We start from the raw sequence: 23,237 nt of genomic DNA, 5'->3' as shown, positions 1-23,237 counted from the left end.
ATAGGACTATTTAATTAGGGTTGTGTTTCTTTGTACTGGGACTAGGCACAGTAGATGCCAACTTTCTTACAGGTAGGTTTCAGGTCTCGAGCCTTCAGGTTTGACCAGCTTTGGGTTTTGCTGGCTCAAAGGTAGAACCCTAACTGTGGTCTCTACTGGCATCCAGCTCTGTAGACAGACTATTACAGGACTTTTATATCATGACAGTAGTATTTCATATACCAGCTTAAACCCAGAGGTATGGTCCAAAGACAGTTGCTATCCTGTGCACATCTAATACAATGAGGCTAATAAAGGGATGTGGAGTGATTTAAGGGGGGGGGGGGGGGTTAGACAATGCATAATGGTTTTATCCAGCTTATACTGGTGTGATTGGATTATTGCAAACAATGTAGTATATTAAAATATATAGCCTAGGGTGTGAATTCACGTTGATTCTATGCATTTGCATATTGTGCATTGCAAATATACAGTGTTTGTTAGCCATGTATATTGACCATTGATCCACATATGTTAGTATTCAATATATGGGTTGCAAAGTGAAGCTACAATGAAACAATGTTGGATCTCAATGTCCCCAATGCTGTGCTGGCATTCAGGAGGTATTTCTCAAAAAATTCACCTCTGTGTGTTTTCTGCAATGTTCGCTTGGCTGATACCTAAATGATGGGTTTGAGAGTTAGAAGGGACTTCAAAGACCATTTAGTCCAATGCTCTGCCATGCACACATCTAAAGGATTCAGGGAGATGCCCATCCAACTTGTGTTTAAAGACCTGCAAAGAAGGAGAATCTGTTATCCTCCAAGGCAATCAATTCCACTGCTCACCAGACCTTAGTGTCAGGAAATTCTTCCTAATGTTGAGTTGGAATTTCTTTTCTTGTATTTTAAATCAGTTGTCCCAGTTTATAGAGCAGCCGAGAACAAGGATAGTGAATGAAGTCTGGAGAAAAATAGATTGTTGATATTAGATTGCAGCAGTGTCCCTGCAGTAAATGAAGTAACGAAGATTAAACTGTGCAAGACTGTGGTCCTACTCTAACCAGTCCGAATGCAACTATGTTTGCCTGCTTAGAACAGTCATGGAAAACAGCAGTTACCTCCAGAATCCCCTACTGAGCTTATGCAAACAACAAAACAGAAAGAAGGTGAGAAAAGAAATTAGTCTACCTGACTCGTCTCCTCCATATATAAAGCTTACTTCTTGTGGGTATTTCATTTCATAAGTGCACATTATTAGTTTTGAATAAAATGTTTCTGAAACATGTTGAACTTCTCTTTCCTTTTTTGTAGGATCTTACCCCAATTGTTCTAATTTTATATCTGCCTTTGGTATCAACTTTGCTATTCAAAATGTAATGTCTGGGAACAAATCAAATTCACTAACCTGTATTTATATATATTTATATATATTCTATAACCTGTATTCACTAACCTCAATTTCATAAGATTCCAGCCATATGGATATTTCATTGCTTATTTCCTCCTGAAGGCTCTTCTGGATTCTGTACATCTCTTGTGCCTGCTGCCACATCCTCATCCACCTCATTAATTTTTAGTGAGCGTGGTCTTAACTTGGTATTGCAACAAGACTGAAATGCCCAGCTGGATTGGAGACTTGGCAAGAGCTTGAAAGAATGTATCTCTCAACTTGTGCTCATAGCCTCGAGTTGTTTCCGTTCTCCCGAAGCAGGTCCCATCTGAGCCTTTGCACTTAACAAGGAAGCCAACAGGCAGCATATAAGGGCGGGGTGTTTTAAATCTGACAGATTTGGTATTCCTGAAGCATATGTTTGGCTCTTGGCATTTGTCCTTTTCAACAAGTAATGAAGAGAGAGGCTGGGAGTTAGTTGGGCCAGGTTATAATTGGAAAGAAAAGGAGGCAGGATTAACAAATATTATAAGGCTTCAAATAAAATTTAAATCAATGTGAAGACAAAAGAAAATTGGATATAGTAGAATTTCACAGGATATGGACACAGGAAGCTTGCCCTTTCCTTCCTCCTCCTCTTTTCCCCTCCTCCTCCTCCTCCTCCTCCTCCTCCTCCTCCTCCTCCTCCTCCTCCTCCTTCTAATGTCCCATTTTGTCCTTAATCTCTGTGGGCAGACTTTACCCATCTACCCAGGGGCATACCACGCATCTATAGAATGTCTGCCCTACCTTACATCTTCTTCCAATAACATGATGGTTTGTCAACAGTCTAAAGCCCCAGATTTTGCTTGATCTTAGCTGATAAGCAGGGTCAGTCCTTACAGTGGTATAATGGCAAAATGAGGGTATTCCCTCTAATAAGAATTTTGGACCCCTAAATGAAATGTTTTTCTAGGTTCTGAATTTCTTGCATCGCAGTAACTTAAACTTCCAATCAGGCATTTAGAAATAGAGTTCAGGCATCCAAACAAAAGGAATAAATAAATTTACCTGGGGAATGAGAAATTGAACTCTCACTTTCTGCAATGCTAGAAATTTGGGGGCTGATGAACATTTTCATTTGTGGGAGCAGAATTCTTCTTGGGGCATCACAATGCCTTCCTTTGGCCTGCTCTGTAGCTAAACTAAAGTTAGGGAACAAGGTAGCAAAATGACTGTGTGAGGAGCCTGGTTTCATCGAGGATGCAGATAGAAAGGGATAATACTGCAAGAGCAGTGAAGAATGGTGATGACTACTGCTCACAGGAATCACATCTCCACCTTGATAGAGTGCCTACCTTTGTAGAATCTGTGTTCCAGTTCGTTTCTCCCCACCTGCCTTGACTGGTTTTTTCCTCTCATGCTTGGCAGAAGGAATTTTTAAATGGAGTCATGGTCACACATCGTAGAAACAGCTTGCATCCATCTGGACCTTCTGTGTGGAGGAGAGAGAACAGAAGTTGGAAGGGGGTGCCAGAAGTTATTTAAAGGGGCAACTAGATTAAACTGGTGAAATTGCTTCACAGGAACGAACTGCTCTAAAAACACACCTTCAAATCATTTTCTGCAGCTCATGAACCAAATTGTTTTAATGATGCATCTTCCACAAAAACAAAAAGCCTTTCATGAATGGATAGACTATTTAAAAATACAAGGTGCTTTGAAATGATATATCCTATTTGAAACTGCTATATCTTTGCAACCACAAACTGTACATGAAGGAAATCCTTACCATTTGAAAGGCATAGAGTTTCAAAGGATTACTTCTAGATGTGTCTTCCAGAGCACATATAACTCCTAGCTGTAGTCATTTGCAAGATGGCAATCTCGCAACACAAGGCCTAATGAGATATTTTCTATTTGTGGAGTTATTTTTTAGATTTGTTTCTGGCTCAAAATGGTTAGTAAAATTTGATAACTCATTAAAAACTGTATTTTTTGTGTAATTGTAACATGTTGCCATTATGCTTTGAAATGTTTTGAATGTCAGGAAACCCTGGTGTGATGAGAGTTTACTATTTTGTACTATTCTGTTAAAACTTTACCAGTACTTTTATGTGAAAAATAACATTTTCTGTTCAAAAAATAGCAATTTCTGTGCAAAAAACAGTTTTTGGTGCAAGAAATGGTTGTACATTTTTGTGCAAAATAAGTCTCAAACTACAAATAGTCTTGAAAAGCTACTATTTTAAAATATTTTCTTGCAGTGGGAGGAGAAGTGCTAAAATTACTAATTGAATTCTTAAGAAAAATTGCAACCTTTCTTGTTACAGAAAATGGCCTGAATTTTTCATTTAGAGCAGTGGTTCCCAACCTTTTTTTGACCAGGGACCACTTGACCAAGGACCACTTGATCAGGGACCACTCTGACCAGGGACCACTTTCCAACATTAGTATGAATCAGTTTTTGGTCAACTTTAGATTTGGTTTGGCTATTGGGGTGCTGATTCAGAAAATTGCACTGGATAGCCCACAACAGCTCTAGTTTCTGGTATAGAACATATGGCATCCAGTAGTTGTCATCTGCTCCCCTACAGAAAACCCACTTTAAGAGGGTTTCAAGAGGCCAGTCGCTCTTGTTGCAACAGTGGAGTAACAATGAGGCTGCAGACCATATTTTAGTTCTTGTAGACCACAGGTTGGGAACCACTGATCTAGAGTTACACATCCACAACTAATTCTCCTTTACAGTCCCCATGTATTCAACTGTGCAGTGAATGTACAGAAATTACCAAAGTCCCTTGATCCTGCTTTACTAGGCAGCAGCAGTTGTGATCAATGGGGGTCTGTTCTCCTATCTTCCAGGCACAGCAGACTGATATTTCCAACCCTTTCCTCATAACGATCCTCCATGCCAGAAGGAATTGTGAAAGGGATTCTGCTTCTGACTCTTATCCTAGACGAGAACTTGTTTAAGGGGAAGGGGTTGGAAAGGCCAGTTTGTTACACCTTGATTGACAAGAAAACAGTTTCCAGTCACTCACAGCTGCTGCTGCCTTCTGATGTCAGGATTGGGGATGGGGAGTGTTGTCTGATCAAGAGATGCAGTTTAGCCTAGAATCATGTCCCTTTTAAATATAGATAGATTATTCAATATCTATGTACTATGAGATTAAATTTATCTAAATATTTCTAAAACAATTTAAACTAAATGAACACTAACAGAACACACACACACAAATTATTTTTCTGATTAATTGTAATTAGCCTAGTGCTTTTAAATATAATTATACTTACTTGATTAGTTCGGACAGTACGCTACACAACGAACAGCTGAAATTGTCTTGTAAGCAGTAGGGACTCCATGGTTGCTGGTGGACTGACAGACAGTGCAATACACAGTTCTAGTGCTGAAACCTGTTCTGAGGAATCCCTGCTTTGTAAGCTGTAGTAATTATTTCTTAATTAATTGTTTCTTCCCTGTAATCCATTGCGTATCCACACATCATCGCTTCCAATTAAAATGAAATAAAGAGAACCAATTGATACTTTAAAGCTATTTTATTTTTCAGACTTTATTGTTTTTTTCCTGCTAGTGAAAAGAAAGCAGAAAGGGCATGGAACTATGGAATGGAATTATGTAGCCTAGGAATCACTACCAAAAAGGCACTACCAAAAAAGGCGTTCTCCCATGTCCACATCAAATGAGTCTATGAGGGTAGTGGGAATGAAAGAAAGCCCACATCCAAAGACTGCAAAATTCAGATATGTTCATATAAAGGGACATAAGCTATTATTATTATTATTATTATTATTATTATTATTATTATTATTATTATATCTATCCTCTGCTTTATCTCTCCTGCAGGAGACTCAAAACGGCTAAATAATCTGGACCTAAACCACACAAGATTTTATAATCATTCTGAAAGCTGAGCCTGGAAATGCATGTGTATACAATGAAACTGTTTCGATCAGGGAACTGTGTGTTCCCTGTAACCCACATCAATCCAAAAAAAAGGTGCAAACTGTGCCAGATTCAATATCTCTAGGAATGGACAAAGCTAGCATACTATTTTTAACTGTGCAAATCCTTCACTGTTATCTTAGAATCCCAAAGGAGAATAAACCCATCTTTACAGAGAACCACGGAAATAGGAAGCCCAATCCTCACCCTCATCATTTTAGCACCAAAGGCACTTGGAGTTCTTCCTCTCCTCTAATGTCTCGTGGGAGATAAATTTTCAACTTTCATTCTTTTTTCTAGATTTCCTCATGCTGTTTACATTTCATACCAAAATATTTCTCACAAGCTTCAATTTCTGGAGTGCCATGATTGTGTGTATGAGACTTTAATAAACTAACATCTATATATATAAATTTGTTAGGGGCATCCAACGAGGAAACAAAACTCAAAAAAACCCCAACGAAACTTAACCAAAATCCCCGTGCCCATAACACAACCCACAAGGTACAAACATATCTACTCAAAATGAAAAACAACACAACAACACACTCACAAAACAGCAAAACAACAAAACTCAAAAAAACCACAACGAAACTTAACCAAAATTCCCATGGACATAACACAACCCACAAGGTACAAACATATCTACTCAAAATGAAAAACAACACAACAACACACTCACAAAACAGCAAAACAACATAACTCAAAAAAACCCCAACGAAACTTAACCAAAATTCCCATGCCCATAACACAACCCACAAGGTACAAATATATCTACTCAAAATGAAAAACAACACAACAACACACTCACAAAACAGCAAAACAACAAAACTAAAAAAAAAACCCCAACGAAACTTAACCAAAATTCCCATGCCCATAACACAACCCACAAGGTACAAACATATCTACTCAAAATGAAAAACAACATAACAACACACTCACAAAACGGCAAAACAACAAAACTAAAAAAATTGTTATTGTTATGATGGTGGTGAAATAAAAGGAAATAAAAAGAGAAAGAAGGAAGCAAACAGGGAGGGAAGAAAGGCAAAGGAAGAAAGGGGGAGGGAATGAAGGAAAGAGAGAAGGATGAAACCAAGTAGTGAAAGAAGGAAAGAAAGAGGTAGAGAAGGAAGAAAGGAGAGAAAGTGGGAGGAAAAGGGGGAAGGAATAGGTAGGTACCTCTCTTTCATATTAGTCCAGATATCTACCTCAACTTTGATAAGTTTTACTATAGGCCACAGCAACGCGTGGCAGGGCACAGCTAGTTAGGTATAAATATCTGGTATAAAACAATGGCTCTCAAATGGTACTTTGTCTCCCAGAAGTGTCAGCTATTGCTTAAGGATTTGTTAAGTTCAAGTTGCAAACATCTGAGGGACCAGAATTTGCGATTCACTGCTGAAAAAGACACACCCTGCATGAGGATCTTGTTTTTCTGTGTATATGATAGACAACCTCTGATAATTGTGCTGATTTGAAATAGAAAAGATGCCATTGTGATAACATCAGCCTAGCCATCTGTATAGCAGAGGTAATGTGAAGGATGAGTATGGTAATGATAGTAATGATAATTATTTCTATTTAGCTCTTTCTCATCTGGCACGTAAAGTTAAAATAGGTTCAAATGTTAAATTAGACACATCTCTAAAATTCAGACAAACATTAAACATATAATTAAAATGACAATAGAATTAAAAGGAGTTAAAAGAAGACAATTAAAAATAAATAACATATAAACAGGACAGCAGGTTCTGAAAGTCCTGCCTCACCTTTGAGCAACCACCTCTCAAAGCCCTGCTAAAAGCTCCTCAGCTGCCTACGCAATGATAGGAGAGAAGGTGCCAGTCACTCCAGAAACAGAATTCCAGAGTTTTGGGGAGGACACTAAAAAAGCCTGAAGCTGTGAACCTGTGGTATGGTGGGACAGAGAGAAGGACCTGCTCAGATATTCCCACTGTAAAAGAAAGTGTTATTCCTTGCTCATAATAAATACTAGTGCAGAACCAATAACTTTCTTCCTTGCTGACTTTTGTGACATCACCAGCTAAAATTTGATGAGAAGACAGCTGGAATGAAAGTACAAGAGAAATAAAGACAAAGAAGGGACTGATCTTACACATCTGCTCAAGTTGCTTGAGGCTAAATAGAACAACCATAAAAAATACAGTAGCAAACTCACCAAGAAACTAACCATAAAGCATACCAGACCCATGGTACATTTTAATGACATGGGCATCTGTTGAATAGCATGTTCAGCCACCCATATGTCACACAAAGTCATCATCTGACAAAGAAAAACTTAATGAGCTTGAAAGGGAAGCTAAGAAGAGGAAGAGCCAAACTAGCAGAGCAAGAGCATAACATGAAAGCTGTGTGCTAAAATAACAATTCGAGTCCTCTCATTCTCAAAAAGGGAATGTGCACACTGAAAATAGATTGAAGATATATTCTTCCTCCAATCTGAATCCTGCCTACAATATTTTTGAAATAGTTTTATTATTATGTTGTTGTTCTTGTTATTATTATTATTATTATTATTATTATTATTATTATTAATGATGTATTAAAGTACTATAAAGAACCCCTATAAAATGATGTTTTCTAAAGGAAATTAATGGTGCATTTAACTATGAACTGTGATACTATTACTGCAGATTAATTGATAACATAGTAACTGAATGCAGAAATGAAGTACTAGCTTTCAATGAGCAACTCAATTCTGAACTGTAATTAATGTAGTGTATGTAAAAAGACAAAAACCAGAAAATATTAAACAAATTGTTGTGTTTTATTTTTTCTCACATTATAAAGGATGCATCAGAAAGCAAATATACAAAACCGTTCCAGTTGGTTAAATAGGTATATCCACAAATAGATAAAATCCATGTAACATTTTGGCCACGAGGAGGGCAAAGACCCAAACCTCTTGGTGAATTTGCTTCTTGTTTAATAACAGCAGCTATGCCATGTGGAACAAAGCACAAATACTATGATGTTTTGCTTTGTTTTTAAAGATTGCTCCATCATGTACGTCATCCTCCTCCACTTCTGACAATCCATTTTTCTAGAGATTGCAAAATAAGCAAGATGAAAGAATCAGGATGATTAAAGAAAGATAGCAAGATACCGAGTTGAGAGGAAATGTGCTCCCCTGTTGTGATCTGAAGGGCTATAGCATTAGTATGACAACACAAAATTTGTTATCATTTCAATAGCGAACTAGAATATGCGAATAACTACCTGGAATCTCTCCCAGCTTGACATCTTCCTTTGTGCTTGGTTAGTGGACTATAAATTCAGAATCCGGTACTTTATGGCAGGCCTGCACAACTTGGCAATAGTAAGGTGCCGAAATTAAATAGACGAAATCACTTTGGGCCACAGACAGGTTTTTAGTGCCTCACTCTGAGTTTCCGAGAGGGTACCTTCCCCTCAAAGCAAGGAGCAAAGAGGATTAGCCTCCATTTCCCTGTGTGCCCTCAGCAGGATGGTGAGTTGCAGTCCTTTTCTAGGTTGCCTCTATTGTTTCCTCCAATGGGAGGCAAAACCTCCAACTCTGTGCTATTCGCTTTGCTAGGAAGGCCTCACAACAACGTCACAATGAAGCTACATTCTTCCTTCATAAGAGAGGGAAATGGCTGTTTTCCCATCACAGGAGGAGGAGATTACAGTGGCAACCCAGAGGAAAAAAAGACAGGAAGAGCACTGTAGCCAAGTTTTCCCCTCACAAGCAAACGGTGTGGACTTGGTGGTTTTGCTGCCGGATGAGAAGGAGACAGCAGAGGCAAAGAGAAAGGAAGAGCAGAAAGGCCCTTATTTTTTACTGCCTCCTTCTTCCTCTAAAATGACCATTCTAATGTTAAATTTTAACATAATCTGGAGCACAAGATTCCAAGCTCCCTGAATAAAGGCCCAATACCCCTGAACACTTCATCCATGCTCCCCACGACTCCAACCTGAGTCCAACAACCTCCCCAGGCTGTGTTTCCAATTCTGGATCTATTGGTGTGGTGCCTGCTTTGACACAAGTTAGTTTTGTAGCTTTGGTGCATACGGAAAGGAAAGTTGTAGAAGTAAAACACTTGGAGGAAGGAATAGAGAGTTCCAGTTGCCACTCTGCTGGAGCATTGCATGGGACCTCCATCTCTAAGGTTTAGGCTCAGAACCTCTGCAGGCCACATCAAAGCCTTGAGAGGGCTGCATATTGTGCAGGCCTGCTGTATGGTATGTCTGGTAAGGCTTTGGGGAACTTCAATAGTAGCTTCAAGTGTGTGTGTGTGTGTGTGGGGGGGGGGGAGTTTGTGCTTTAATCCTGATTTTAAGGGAACAATCTAAGGTGTTAAGCCTTAACTTACCCAAATAAGTTCAGCACCTTGGAAAGCTCATTTTAAGACACAGCAATAATTTTTCATACCCCTGACAGGAAAGACAACAGCCAAGATTGTGGAGTTCTGTTGAAGTTCTCCATAGAGTAGTATCAATACCATCCCATTCCTTTCAAACCCATTTTTGTCATTGCTAGAGAGACTTTGATAGGAACTTCCCCCAAATTTCTTATTTATATTAGGAGATTTCCCTAAAACTGAATAAAAGCTAATGAAAAATAATGAGAAATGCAACAAATAATGCAGTTTTCCTCATCAGTGGGCTACTTTAGAAAAAAACTATAATGATTGAGAGGATGAATTCCTTTTTTTTAAAAAAAGTAACTTTTCAAGATCTGTGACTATCCCATGCACAAAAAACCATGGGAGTTTTGGACAAAAAAGGCATGACTGTTGTACAAAGAATGCATGTGTATTTAAGTGCAGAATAATTCATCATGACACTATACATATTTTGGCCAGGAAATAAATATGGGTGAATCACAGTTTTAGATGCTTCAATTTACAATACTGAAGATTGCTTGGAGTTTGGATAGTAAGAAAATGTAACTGGTTTTTCTTTTATCTGCCTATGTTGGAAGAAGGGTGGGGGTGGGGGAAGCTACTGCCATATTGCCAATGCAAAGGATTTCCTTTACCTAACTAAAAAGCATTGAACGAAATGGAGCAAGTAATTTAAATCTTCTTGTCTTTTGGAGGAAGAGGATTTCTTTTTGGGAAGAGGTTGTGAAGGGGAGGAAAATAATTAAAATTTGGAGTTTTGGTGTAGTTGGAAGCAGTTTCATATGCTTGCTTAAATGGGGTGAAGAGTAAGCAACTGGAGCAGTGGCATCACTGTGGGATGTGAGGAATGCAAATTGCACTGGGTAACACCACCAAAGGAAGTGATCCTAAAATGACTTTCTATAAATATTGTGTGTATTGCTCCAAAAGAAATGTATTGGTTTTTTTTTTTTAAATGTCATTACCAACACATTTTATAAGCCCAGAAATCTGTGCATTAGACTAGGCTGAAAAACTATGACTGGTCTAATTATGTTTGCCAGGTTGTATATGACGTTGGGCTCCTGGAACTTTATCCCTGAACAAATCATGGAGCAGGATGGAGTATGGTAAAAGTGACATGAAAGTCCCCCATCTTCCAAACCACAGCTTTTAGTCACAACATAAAGTTGGCTCTTATTACTAGTGGTGTGTGTGTTGTGCAGAGGCACCACTAACAAGACCACAGTTGATGGGTTTCTCCTTGCCTCTCTCTACACTTCCCACCAGAGACAGGATAGTCATATTGATAGAGCAGTGGTTTCCAACCTGTGGGTCTTGACCTAAAAGAAGATCGGTGGCTCTAGATTATTAATTATGGTTTTCTGTGGGCAAGCAGATGGCGACTACTGGATGGCATATGTTCTGTATCGGAAACTAGAGCTGATGCAGTCTATCCAATGCAATTGTCTGAATCAGCACCCCAAATAACCAAACTGAATCTAAAGTTGACCAAAATGTGATTTGTAACCCTTTTGGTACTAATGTTGGAGCAGGGGCGGCTCAACCCATTATACAAAGTAAGCATTTGCAGTATAGTTGATTTTGCCCAGGGGTGCTCTTGAGGCACTCTTGGGGGAAAATAGACCTTGACATATGCGAGTTGTAGTTACTGGGATGTATAGTTCACCTACAATCAAAGAGCATTCTGAACTCCACCAATGATTGAATTGAACCAAATATGGCACACAGAACTCCCATGAAGAAAATATATACCAGTGATTGGTTGGGGGGGGGGGGGATACTGTTTGCTTACCATTGAAAATTACCTAGGGCCGCCTCTGTGTTGGAGGGTGGTCCCTGGTCAAAGTGGTCCCTGGTCAAAAAAAGTTTGGGAGCTACTGTGGTAGAGGATGGCTGTGACTGAAAGTTGGGATTAGGAAAATAATGGAGGACAAGCACTTTCCTTCCACTTAAGGGAGTCTTACAGTACAGCTCCAAATTGCATTACATGGCAGTGTTGATGGGGCCTTAGAGAAGCCCAGTCCCAATACAACTTCATTGCATGACATCTATAACTGAGTGAAGATTTGAACCTGGGTTTCGATAGTCCAAAAAGCTAATAATTACATTATCCAAGATAGGATAGAAAAACACAACATCCATGTTGGCCAATGTAGTGAATCTTACCTAGTAGGCTGGAAAAGAAGCCTGGATAACAGTATGGCAATCCTTCATTTTGAGAGTGTAAGCCAGGGAAGCAGCCATCTTGAGTAAGGATAGCTGGAAGATGGGAGGAGTTTGAGGTCTCCTGGGATTGGCTAGAGCAAGATGGGAGGAGCCAAGTCTTAGGAGGGAAAATATTTCAGCTTCTGTGGATTTGAGAACTGGGAGCTGGTGGGAGAAGAAGTGTTTTTGAAACTGGGTTTTCAGGGAGAGAGCAACCTGATTTCTTGTGTGAGAATAGCACGAGAGAGTAGCTCTCTAGACTGAATTGGTTAGCAGTAAGAACTCTGGGAGGAGTTGGCTGATAAATCAGGGGACTACATAGGATAGGTTAGTCAGAAACTCACTACTATTTCTCTGAAGTAGAGTGAGGGATTTTTGTTACTAGCAGCTTCATCTGTTTTATTAGCTCTGACTGTAACTAAGTGAAGAAACTCATTCTAGCAATCATCAAGCTGTAATACTTTTTGTATCAAGTCAAGCGTTTTGTGCCTCTCAGAAGTAGTTAGTTGTCTGTTTTTATAAATAAATCTTTTTCTATTTAACTTTCAAAAATAGTCTCTATCGTTCCTCAACCCATCATTAATCCTTTGTGATAATTCCAGTAACTTCAACAGCCTGATACTACAGAAAGGTCTCTTATCCAAACAGTCATTCTGGGAGCCAGGGGAAAAGCTGTGTTGGCAGAAATGGGAAAACTTTACCTCAAAAATTCATTTTAAAAATCCTAAGGCAGCTTAGGTTGGTGGCAGCTTTAAACCAAAAGAAGATTAAAAGACAAGCAGTGTTCACTCTACCATTACACACATCTATGTACATCTCGCTACCAAATTGGAGGCACAGGGGTAGGATTTCTGAGGAAAAGGTGAACCTTTGGAGGAAGACCCATCCTGCCCAGACATATTATCAATAAGCCTCCAGCCTCACATCACTGGTTGTGATATGTTCATTCCTTCATAGTGGTGTCCAGCGATGTGATATTTGGTGATATATTTTTTAGGGATCTGTTATATTGGTGTTCAGCTGTGGGATATACATTGATATTATTATCTTATGTAGATCCTTTATAGCCAACCTTTTTCTTGTTCTGTCTATAACTAGAAAAGTTACAAAACTCTGTTGTTTGGGTCTGAATTTGATTGGGCACATTTTGAAATCATTTGAAATAAGTTTATTTTGGTCATCTGATTCTGCTTCTAATTTATGATATTCATATTTACTGTGTTGTCAAGGGCATTATGATGTTTTATTTGGCCGTTTTGCTTCACCTGCTGGCTGTTAACTGCCTTAAGGGTCCTATTCCAGACAAAAGGCAGGATATAAATATTTTAATAAATGCATAAAAGAATGTATTTGGGCTGAGAGCAGGAACAATTATTCTGTTGAAATACTGTTGGAAATACAATATGATGGTGCCTCAGCTTGTGGAATCAGGTCATAGAAGATGTTTTTCTGTTAAAAATAAATATGGAGCTGGGTAAGTGTGTCAGCAACTTACTTTTGAATGCAGAAGAGAAGCAGAATTTTTTCATAATGACTACATGGCATATATTATACATACAAGCAGCATAGTCAGTTTTTTAAAAAAAGATACAGCCATTAAGAAACAGGCATAAAACAGTTTATAATTGAAAAAAGTTATGGGTTTTTTTTTTAACTGCAGAAGTGAAAAGACGTGGGAATAAAGACAGAATTGCTAAAGAATATAGGGAACTGGGTTTGTGCCTAAAAGCTATTTCAGATGGCAAGGGATTGTAGAGTTACATCAATAAAAGCTAAACATTAAACAGAATAAGTAAGGCCGTTGCAAAGTGAAGTCTCATAAAACGTTGTAGGCATGGCACAATGGCGTAATGCATATTTTGGCCACAGTTTTTCTTTTAAAGAATATTGACAATGGTCACAGCAAAAGGATAATTGTTGTGTTTTTTTAAGGAATGTAAAAATTGAAGACATGGAAGCTAATGCATCCAAGATGGGAGGAAAGTCCCCAAAAGAACCTGCCTGAATCTATAGTAAGCCCACATTTAGTACACAGCCCAGGCCTTGCTACACTGACTTTGAAGTCCAACTGAATTCAATCAGACGTACTTGGTGGGTATAGAGCTGCAGTCTTAGAATGCAATTTTAACTGGTCTTAATAGTCAATGACCAGTTCAATGCAATATGAAGTCCACTGAAGCCATGTTGATTCAAAATTCCCTTCACAGTAGTTCAGCTGCTCTCACACTATCCCTTTCTTTGTTCCTGTTTTTTTGCTCTCCTGCTGACAGATCTTCGCCAACAGAATAGTTCTGTTGGCAAGCTATGAGATCAACCAGCAGAAAAGGGTTATATTTAGCCATTTGTTCATTTATTCTATTTATATTCTGCCTCCCCCCCCCCTCCCAGGACTGAAAGCAGATTAGAATATACCATAAATCAAAATAGAAAACATTAAAAAGCAATTCAATTAAAAATCTGCTTCCTTCCCTCCCTCCCTCCCTCTCCTTCCTTCCCTCTTTCCTTCATTCCTTCTTTTTTTATCTCCTTCTCTCTTTCCTTCTTCCTTCCCCCCTTTTCTTTTCCTTCCTCAAAAATGCCTCCTGCCCCTGCTGGGTCCAGCGAGGCTGGGAGGTGTAAAGCTCCATGTTGGCACCCAGGTAAGGGAAAGTGAAGTCTGGCGAATGGCAGCCGCATGGAGCAGCCACCCGCCTGCCTCACAAGGGGGAAAAGAAGGAGGTGGGGTCTGTGTTTGGTGGGGCCAACAAAGAGAGCACAGAGACTGGGAGGGAGGTAAGGAGGGCCCATGCGAGGCCCTGGCGTGGTGGGGGAGGGAAGGCCTAAAGGCGAGGAAGGAAGGGGCTCCGTGGGGTTGGCATGTGGGAAAGAGGGGGGAGACACCAAATTCGGAGCCTGGATAAGCTGAAGGTCTGTCTGCCCAGTCCACCAGAGCATTCAACGCTCCCTGCAGCTGTTTGTTATTTTCCCCTCATGCAAGAGGGGTGTGTGGCCAGTGGGTCATTTACAGCACCTTGTTTTATCATGTTTGGGTTTTAAAGTTCCTTTCACTGTTTTTTTTTTGGGTGGGGGCGGGTTTGAGTGATGGTCACTCATTGGGTTGTTAGGTGTATGCTGTCCAAATTTGGTGTCAGTTTGTCCAGTGGTTTTTGAGTTATGTTAATCCCACAAACGAACATTACATTTCTATTTATATAGATCAATTGTTCCAAGTAGGTGTTCCTTCTGCACACAAACTAAGATTAAAATACTATAATCCCAGTTAAAGTAAACAGCATACTAGAGTTAAAGTAAACAGCATACTATATTTAAGAGAATTAAAATCAATGCCCCCTTTCAATATAAACATCATCAAAATAAGTTTTTTCCAAAAAGGTGTAAATGTAACTTTGTGGCACTTTCCCACTAACTTTACTTTTGGTGGCATATGTTTGAGTTAGCTATCACACATGTGACTCGGGATTGCACTGTTAATTAATTTGCATCTTGGAGATCAGATGTGTCCTTATGCAAACATGAGATTTCTACATGAAGAACATGGCCCAACTGGGACAAATCCATGAAGGCTTATCAGCTAGAATGGTAACTGATGACAAGGAAAGAATTAAGTTAGCTCAAATGACTTCAAAACTGCTGATTTAATTTTAAACTATGATATATCCAATCTAGTATAAATATTAAAGGGAAGAATAATTAAATTTACTATAGAAACTGGCAAATTGGATCTAATGAAAGATACGATAACCAAAGGCCGGGTGAGCTAGATTAATTTGTCAGCCCTTTTAGAGAAGAGCTTGGTCCAGGGGAAAGGCAGTTGATCTAATCAATTTACATATTAGCAATGTATTTGGTACAAAGCCCTGTGGGAAATTATTATTTAAATAGGGAAAGCTGAATATTATGCATATTGTTAAAGGGTGGGGAAAGGAACTAGTTAAATAAAAAAAAGAAACCATTTAGACTGCAAAGAAAATTCACGGGATCCTCCCCACTGCCAGCTATGAAGAAAGCAGAGCTTCTCAAGAGGAACCATGTCACTGAACATTCTGTGGCTCAAGGGCTGCCATGATCTGGTAGTATTTATTTGATGTCATTTATGCAAATGCTTAAGCCTCTGCTACATCAACACTTGGACTGGAACCTTAGTTTAGCTTAACTGGTATTTGCCAATTTTAATTTGTAAGAAAAAATGTTAATGATTAGGAATATCCTTTATTTTTCCACCTCACTCTCAATATCTTAGTTTAAAAGCTATTCTGCTTTCCCATTTCAGAATAATAGCAGTATGGAATTAAAAAAATGTTCCTTCTTTTTTTAAAAAAAATATTCAGGATCAACACTTAGAAATTTAATATTATAGAGCAGAATTTTAGGACCCCTCAGTAATGTAAAACTTTAGAGCAGAAGTTGTGGTGCTGCTTAGAGATGAAGCATTCTTGTTCTCTGATGTCTGAGCTGGAAATGGGAGGAAAGAGTCATGGTTAATCAGGTTGGTTGTGCCAGAAGAACAGTGCAGGATCAAAGACTGAATTTCTGATAATGATAGGGGTTGGTTTCATGGGATTAAATATCTAGATTTGTTCTTAAATCTTTGGAAAAAAGAAGGGAAGCCAATGTCAGGGCTTCTTAAACATTTCCACTTGTGATCCCTTTTGACCCGAAAATTTTAATGTGACCCTGGGGTATATAAGTATATAAAATAGGTATAAAAATCAAACATTTATCGCAAAGAAACCATTATTTGCAAGGCTTCCTAAACAGGCTGATTTTTTTCTTTATGAAGTATAGATGATGATGATGATGATGATGATGATGATGATGATGATGAGAGGCTCTGGCATAAACCAGTACAGGTGGTCCCAGTGGTCATCGGCACACTGGGTGCTGGGCCAAAAGATCTCAGCCAGCATTTGGAAACAATAAACATTGACAAAATCACAATTTGTCAACTGCAAAAGGCCACCTTATCTGGATCTGCGCGCATCATTCGAAAATACATCACACAGCCCTAGACACTTGGGAAGTGTTTGACTTGTGATTTTGTGATATGAAATCCAGCATATAGATCTTGTTTGCTATGACGTACTGTATTTTTGTATCAGTAAAATATAATGATAACAATAACAATAATAATAATAATAATTTAAAAATTAAACTACTCTGGGACCTCTGAATTCAGGTTGACAGAGTTTTAGAGCACAATACTCCTGACCTCACAATTGTGGAAAAAAACAAGTATGGATCATCGATATTGCAATCGCAAGCAACAGCAGGATTAACGAAAAGCAACTGGAAAAGCTTACACGATACAAGGATTTAAAGATAGAATTGCAGAGACTCTGGCATAAGCTAGTAAAGGTAGTCCCAGTGGTGATTGGCACACTGGGTGCAGTGCCTAAAGACCTTGGACTGCATTGACAAAATTACCATCTGTCAGCTGCAAAACTCCACCCTACTTGGATCTGCATGCATTATTCACCAATACATCATACAGTCCTAGACACTTGGGAAGTGTCCGACATGTGATCAAATACAAAAGCCAGCATAGCAATCTTGTTTGCTGTGTACTAGTCTTGTTATGTATCTAACAACAACAACAACAACAACAAATTGTTGTTGTTGTTCATTCATTCAGTCGTCTCTGACTCTTTGTGACCTCATGGACCAGCCCATGCCAGAGCTCTCTGTCGGCTGTCACCACCCCCAGCTCCTTCAAGGGCAGTCCAGTCACTTCAAGGATGCCATCCATCCATCTTGCCCTTGGTCGGCCCCTCTTCCTTTTACCTTTCAGTTTCCCCAGCATAATTGTCTTTTCTAAGCTTTTCTGTCTCCTCATGATGTGGCCAAAGTACTTCAACTTTGTCTCTAGTATCCTTCCCTCCAATGAACAGCCGGGCTTTATTTCCTGGAGGATGGACTGGTTGGATCTTCTCGCAGTCCAAGGCACTCTCAGAACTTTCCTCCAGCACCACAGTTCAAAAGCATCTATCTTCCTTCACTCACCCTTCCCTAAGGTCCAGCTCTCACATCTGTAGGTTACTACAGGAAATACCATTCTTTGACTATGCAGATCTTCATTGCCAGTGTGATGTCTCTACTCTTTACTATTTTATCGAGATTGGACATTGCTCTCCTCCCAAGAAGTAAGCGTCTTCTGATTTCCTGGCCACAGTCTGCATCTGCAGTAATCTTTGCACCTAGAAATACAAAGTCTGTCACGGCCTCCACATTTTCTCCCTCTATTTCCCAGTTGTCAATCATTCTTGTTGCCATAATCTTGTTTTTTTTTTAATGTTTAGCTGCAGCCCAGCTTTTGCACTTTCTTCTTTCACCTTGATTAGAAGGCTCCTCAGCTCCTCCTCGCTTTCGGCCATCAGAGTGGTGTCATCTACATATCTGTTAATGTTTCTTCCAGCAATCTTAACCCCAGCCTTGCATTCATTGCATAATGTGTTCTGTATACAAGTTAAAAAGGTTGGGTGAGAGTATGCAACCTTGCCATACGCCTTTCCCAATCTTGAACCAGTCTGTTGTTCCGTGGTTAGTTCTTACTGTTGCTACTTGGTCCTTGTACAGATTCCTCAGGAGAGAGACAAGGTAGCTTGGTATGCAAACAACAAATAATAAAGCCTTATTTGTATCCCACTTTTCTCCCTAAACAGGACCCAAAGTGGTTCACATCTGCAGCATCTTCTGCAGAATCCCCTATAAACACTGCACAATAGATTTGTGTAAATATCTAAAACAACTAGTAGGTGGCATTCAGAATACTTCTACTGTTGTCAAATTTTTCAGGAGTCCAAGACTGAGCTAAGGAGACCCCCATTTGGGATCGGGACTCACAGTTTAAGAAACAGTATTCTACTCAACCAGGCATACTTCTCTCCTACATGCTCCCAGCATTGACTTCTTTCTTTTCTCTGTGGGACATGGAGTAATGATTTAAAGGAAGCAAACTTGTGTGTCTACTTGGTTTTGTTGAGCATTGTTTTAAGTTTTAACATTGCTGTTTTATATTCTTATGTTTTATGTAATTGTCTGGATTGTTATATTTTACTATGTTGATATTTTAATTGTGTTTTTCCTTTAAAGGATTGTTTTGATTTTATGTATTATGGGCATTTTGACCCATATGTAAGCCACCCCAAGTCCCTTTGGGGAGATGGTGGTAGGATATAAGAATAAAGTTCTTCTTCTTCTTCTTCTTGTTATTGTTATTGTTATTTCTTATGTGGATATGTACAGTGAAGATTATAGACACAATCTTCAGTGGCTTTAAGACTCAGGGTTCCTACTTGGGAACCAAAGACAATTATTATGCATATTTTTCATTCTGCAAAATGATAGTATTTTGAGAGTAATGTGCTTCATGACAGTAGGAAAGAAAGCTTATGGCATTTAAAATGTAATTTACAACTACAATGATTATTCAGAAAATAGTATTGCAATAAGCCCTGAATTACTACTTCTGCTAAGACTCCACACATATGGCTGCTTGCTCAATTTATTTGTCCACTCATCATGCCCAGAGTCCTTTGCTAATGTAGAATAAGTGTTCCTATTTTCAACATCTACAGTTGGAGGGCATGTTCTCACCTTTCCCGGAAAGAACAGAAACTGCCATGGTGCTTTTGGATGTGTTAGTTCATTTAACTTGGCAAATTTACAATTGTTCATTACTTGGCACCACAACTGACCTAAAAAGCTAAACTAGTGGAATGAAGAAAATGTAAATTTAAATAGTGGTAAGTTTTCAGCCTCTCCCCTGTCCTCATCTCTTACTTGTTTCTCCTTCATGTTGTTACATGTAATTCACAATGTTCAGCAACAGTTCCGTTTCAGCTTGCTTCCTTGCTGTTTTTATTTCCTCATATTAGCTCAGCTTTATCTTACTCACTCCAAGTGTCTCCACTTGGCTTCATATAACCTTCACCACACTTCAGCCAGCTACTTCCACACAAGCCTTTTCCATTCCCACTTATCACAGATGGTGCGGCTTCCTACTCTCCTTTCCTACCTGTCTTGTTCATTGCTAGAACTTCTTCATTTCCTGTCCCATTACAGTTGTTAATTTACTTCGCACTTGTAAAATTACAGGGCTATCATAATTCACTATTACTGCTGTGAAGGGTCATTTTACATATATTCTAGCTTTAATTTAATTGTCACAGATGGTAGTTTCTGCATTCCATACTATTTAACTCCAATTTTTATATTAGCTCCCTTTTGAACTCAAATTAATATATACCTGACAACTAAAGACTGTACTCTGCACATCTGGGAAAGAAGACCTCTAACTCATGAAAGCAAATGGCATAATTATAAGTATTAGCTTTTAGTGTTATGCACCAGAGCACCTCCTCCCTCTCATTCTCCCCACTCCTTGCTATGACAGATTCAAACATCTAGGGAGGCACATTTTCCGCAATGTGGCTTGGCAGGCTTTAAGGATCCAGTGCAGTGCTTAAAGTGCTGAACTAGAATTTGGGAAAAATGGGGAATCCCTATTTTTGGGATGAGCTTGGGTCTAGGTCTGGTTACAAGAAACATAAATATAACTCCTTTGTTGAAACAGCTTCCCTTGCTGCTGGTCTGTTCCTGGGCAGAATTCAAAGTGATGGTTATGACATATACAACTTAGATCCAGATTATCTATGGGACCATGACCTCAATCCAACATCCCTGGTGTAACATAAATGTTCACATGTGCGTACACCATGATAATCCTGTTCAGAAATGTTTAGTGGTCCATCCCATCTTATATCAGATTGTGAGAAAGATATGGAGATTGAACTGGTGCCTGCCCTATCTCCTTTTAGTAAAGACCTAAAAACGTGGATGTTCCATAGTGCCTTTGATTAAACAGTTCACTAGATTATTTTGCCCCCCAGCCATAACTCAATATCTGGCTCCTGCACTTTATCACTGCTCCCTGCCCTATAGATATTGTGTTCTAATTTACTTTGTGCTTCTAGCCCTATCTGGCTCCTGCACTTTTTCTATCTGCATTGTCCTTACAACTTTATTACACAAGCCCTGCCCGCCCGGGAATTTTATAACTATGTCTGTCTATTGGCTGTTTGATAATGTTATTTTATGTTGTTTTACGATGTTCTTATAAATTTTACTGTGCTATGTTTTAATTCTATGTTTGACCAGGTTTGTACACTTGTAAGCTACCCTGAGTCCCTTCGGGGAGATGGTGGCAGGATACAAAAATAAAGTAGTAGTAGTAGTGGTAGTAGTAGTAGTAGTTGTTGTTGTTGTTATTATTATTCACAACAGAATAAATTTGTCAAAGCTGTAAGACTACCCAACCTTAACACACTTGCTAAGGGAAATGTAGGTTGATATAGCAATAATGAGACATTCCGATAATAGAAGCCTCCTGCAAGCTGACTAGTGTTAGGAAGACTAGATGGAAGAGGAACCAATATGCATTCTGTCTTTCTAAGGTTGTATTCTCTAGCCATTTGGCACCACCATCATTTTAACAGGAAAGTCTCTCAGATGAGTCCATAGTGCATGTAGTTGATCATAAGGCTTCTTACATAGGCAAGAGATTAAGGGTGATTCTCCAGAAGAGGGAAGCTGAAAGGTGAATTGGGCAGAACAGTGGTTCTAGTGTTTGCTCTGATTCACTGTAGCTGCCAGAGTGGGAACCTGAATACAGTAGGCCATATCTATGGATTTTGGATCCATGGAGTCAGTCATTAACAGCTTGGAAATATCCCCCTCCCCCTGCAAGAATTCCAAAAAGTGACCTTTGATTTTGCACAGATTGTATTTTGTATTATGTGTGTAATGTGAATTAAGCCTCCACAGACCTTGGTATCCATGGTGAGGTTCTTGAACCAAACTCCAGAGCTGACAATACTCTGCTACTGACTCCATTACCCTTGTTTTTCTCATACCCACCCCACCATATCCCTCTGCCTGAAAACTCCTTAGCAGCACAGTGAGTAAAGATCATGGGTTTTATGGATCTGCCTGAGATCTCAGGTGGAGCTGGGGCTGTGAGTCCTATGCATTGGGGGTCTGGCCAAGATGAAAGAGGGGAGAATCCTAGGGTAGGTGACCCAGTAAGGCAAATATAAAGAAAGTACTTATCATTTATGGACATTGTGAGATATAAGAAAGTTAACAATATAATTGTGTGGTCTAATGGTTTGTTGTCCTACAATCCCCGTAGACCATTGAAACCCACTGGGTGACCAGGGCAAGTCCCACACTCTTAGTCTCAGAAAATCCCACTCTAGGGTTGCCAATGGCCTGGACCAATTTGACTGCACAGGACAACAACAATCTGTAGTTACCATTATTAGTAATTAATAGGATTATTTAGTTGGATCTCTAATGATAGAATAATATAACTTTTTATCCCCCCTGCCCCCGCTTCATTACAGTTAGTACAGAGCAGCAGTCAGAGCCCTATTGTGTCTCACTGTTGTAATATTTTTAGTTTTAGCTATATGATTTTTCTTTCTCTTTTCTCTGCAGTTTTCCTATTTGAATGAATATTACTTTGTGAATTAGATTGCATTAAAATAAATAAATACATTTGAAAAGAAAAGCCAAAAAACTAAGTGGAAAGGCAGAGTATGGTGAGAGACAGTGAGAAACAGGGGAGTGATATAAAATAAACAGAGTTGGTCTCTTTCCCCCCACTCCATCTCTCTCACCAGCTGTGAGGCTAGCAAAATTCCTTCACTCCCACAGAGAGCTCATGGGAATGTGCAAATAAAAAGAAATACCTGGATGTAGTTCTTTTCTCCTTGCCTGCCTCCCTTTTGCTTCCATCCTCTCTCTGCCATTCATGTTCTAGGCAATGTTGACGGTAAATCCCCCTGGTCTGTCAGAAAGAAAACTTTCTCTTTTGGTGACTCAAACAGCAGCTGTTTCTCATACCAGGAGCCCCTGCCCCACACACATTCTTATAAAAGTCACCCATTGACGCAAATCCTCCTACCCCCCCCCCCCAAATCTGAGAGACAGATTTAGCATCCTGCTATTGACAGTGACAAGAAGGAAAACAGAGGCTCCCCTCTTCCCCAGATGCAAGCCATGGGCTCTTGTCTCACTCCACTAAGCTCATGCTTGCTCCATCAGCAGAGGGAGGAAGAGTCCCATCCCATTCTGGGAGATGAGATTTACCCAGAGGAGAGAAATGGCACTCAGCGCAAGAAACAATCTATGATTGATGATAGAGGAGGAACTGCTTATAGCTGAAGGGTCAGGATGTGAGAAAGATATGGCACAGCTCTGCACTCTGTAATGAATGTCCGGTAGGTCTTGGTCACTTCTTTAGTGCAATGAGAAAGGAA

General features: G+C 39.4%; 1 long non-coding RNA gene across 1 annotated transcript; it reads right to left on the bottom strand.

Moving 5' to 3' along the window:
• Window positions 1–320: 320 nt before the first annotated feature.
• On the bottom strand, window positions 321–22,797 carry LOC132761891 (uncharacterized). Its single transcript, XR_009630018.2, has 4 exons — window positions 22,668–22,797; window positions 2,709–2,845; window positions 1,435–1,838; window positions 321–942 (listed from the first exon to the last, which is right to left on the bottom strand). It is a non-coding gene; the product is annotated as an uncharacterized lncRNA (long non-coding RNA).
• Window positions 22,798–23,237: the final 440 nt, after the last annotated feature.

This window comes from Anolis sagrei, chromosome 1 (assembly GCF_037176765.1).
Source record: "Anolis sagrei isolate rAnoSag1 chromosome 1, rAnoSag1.mat, whole genome shotgun sequence".
NCBI lineage: Eukaryota > Metazoa > Chordata > Lepidosauria > Squamata > Dactyloidae > Anolis > Anolis sagrei.
This window is presented reverse-complemented; position numbering and strand designations above follow the sequence as displayed.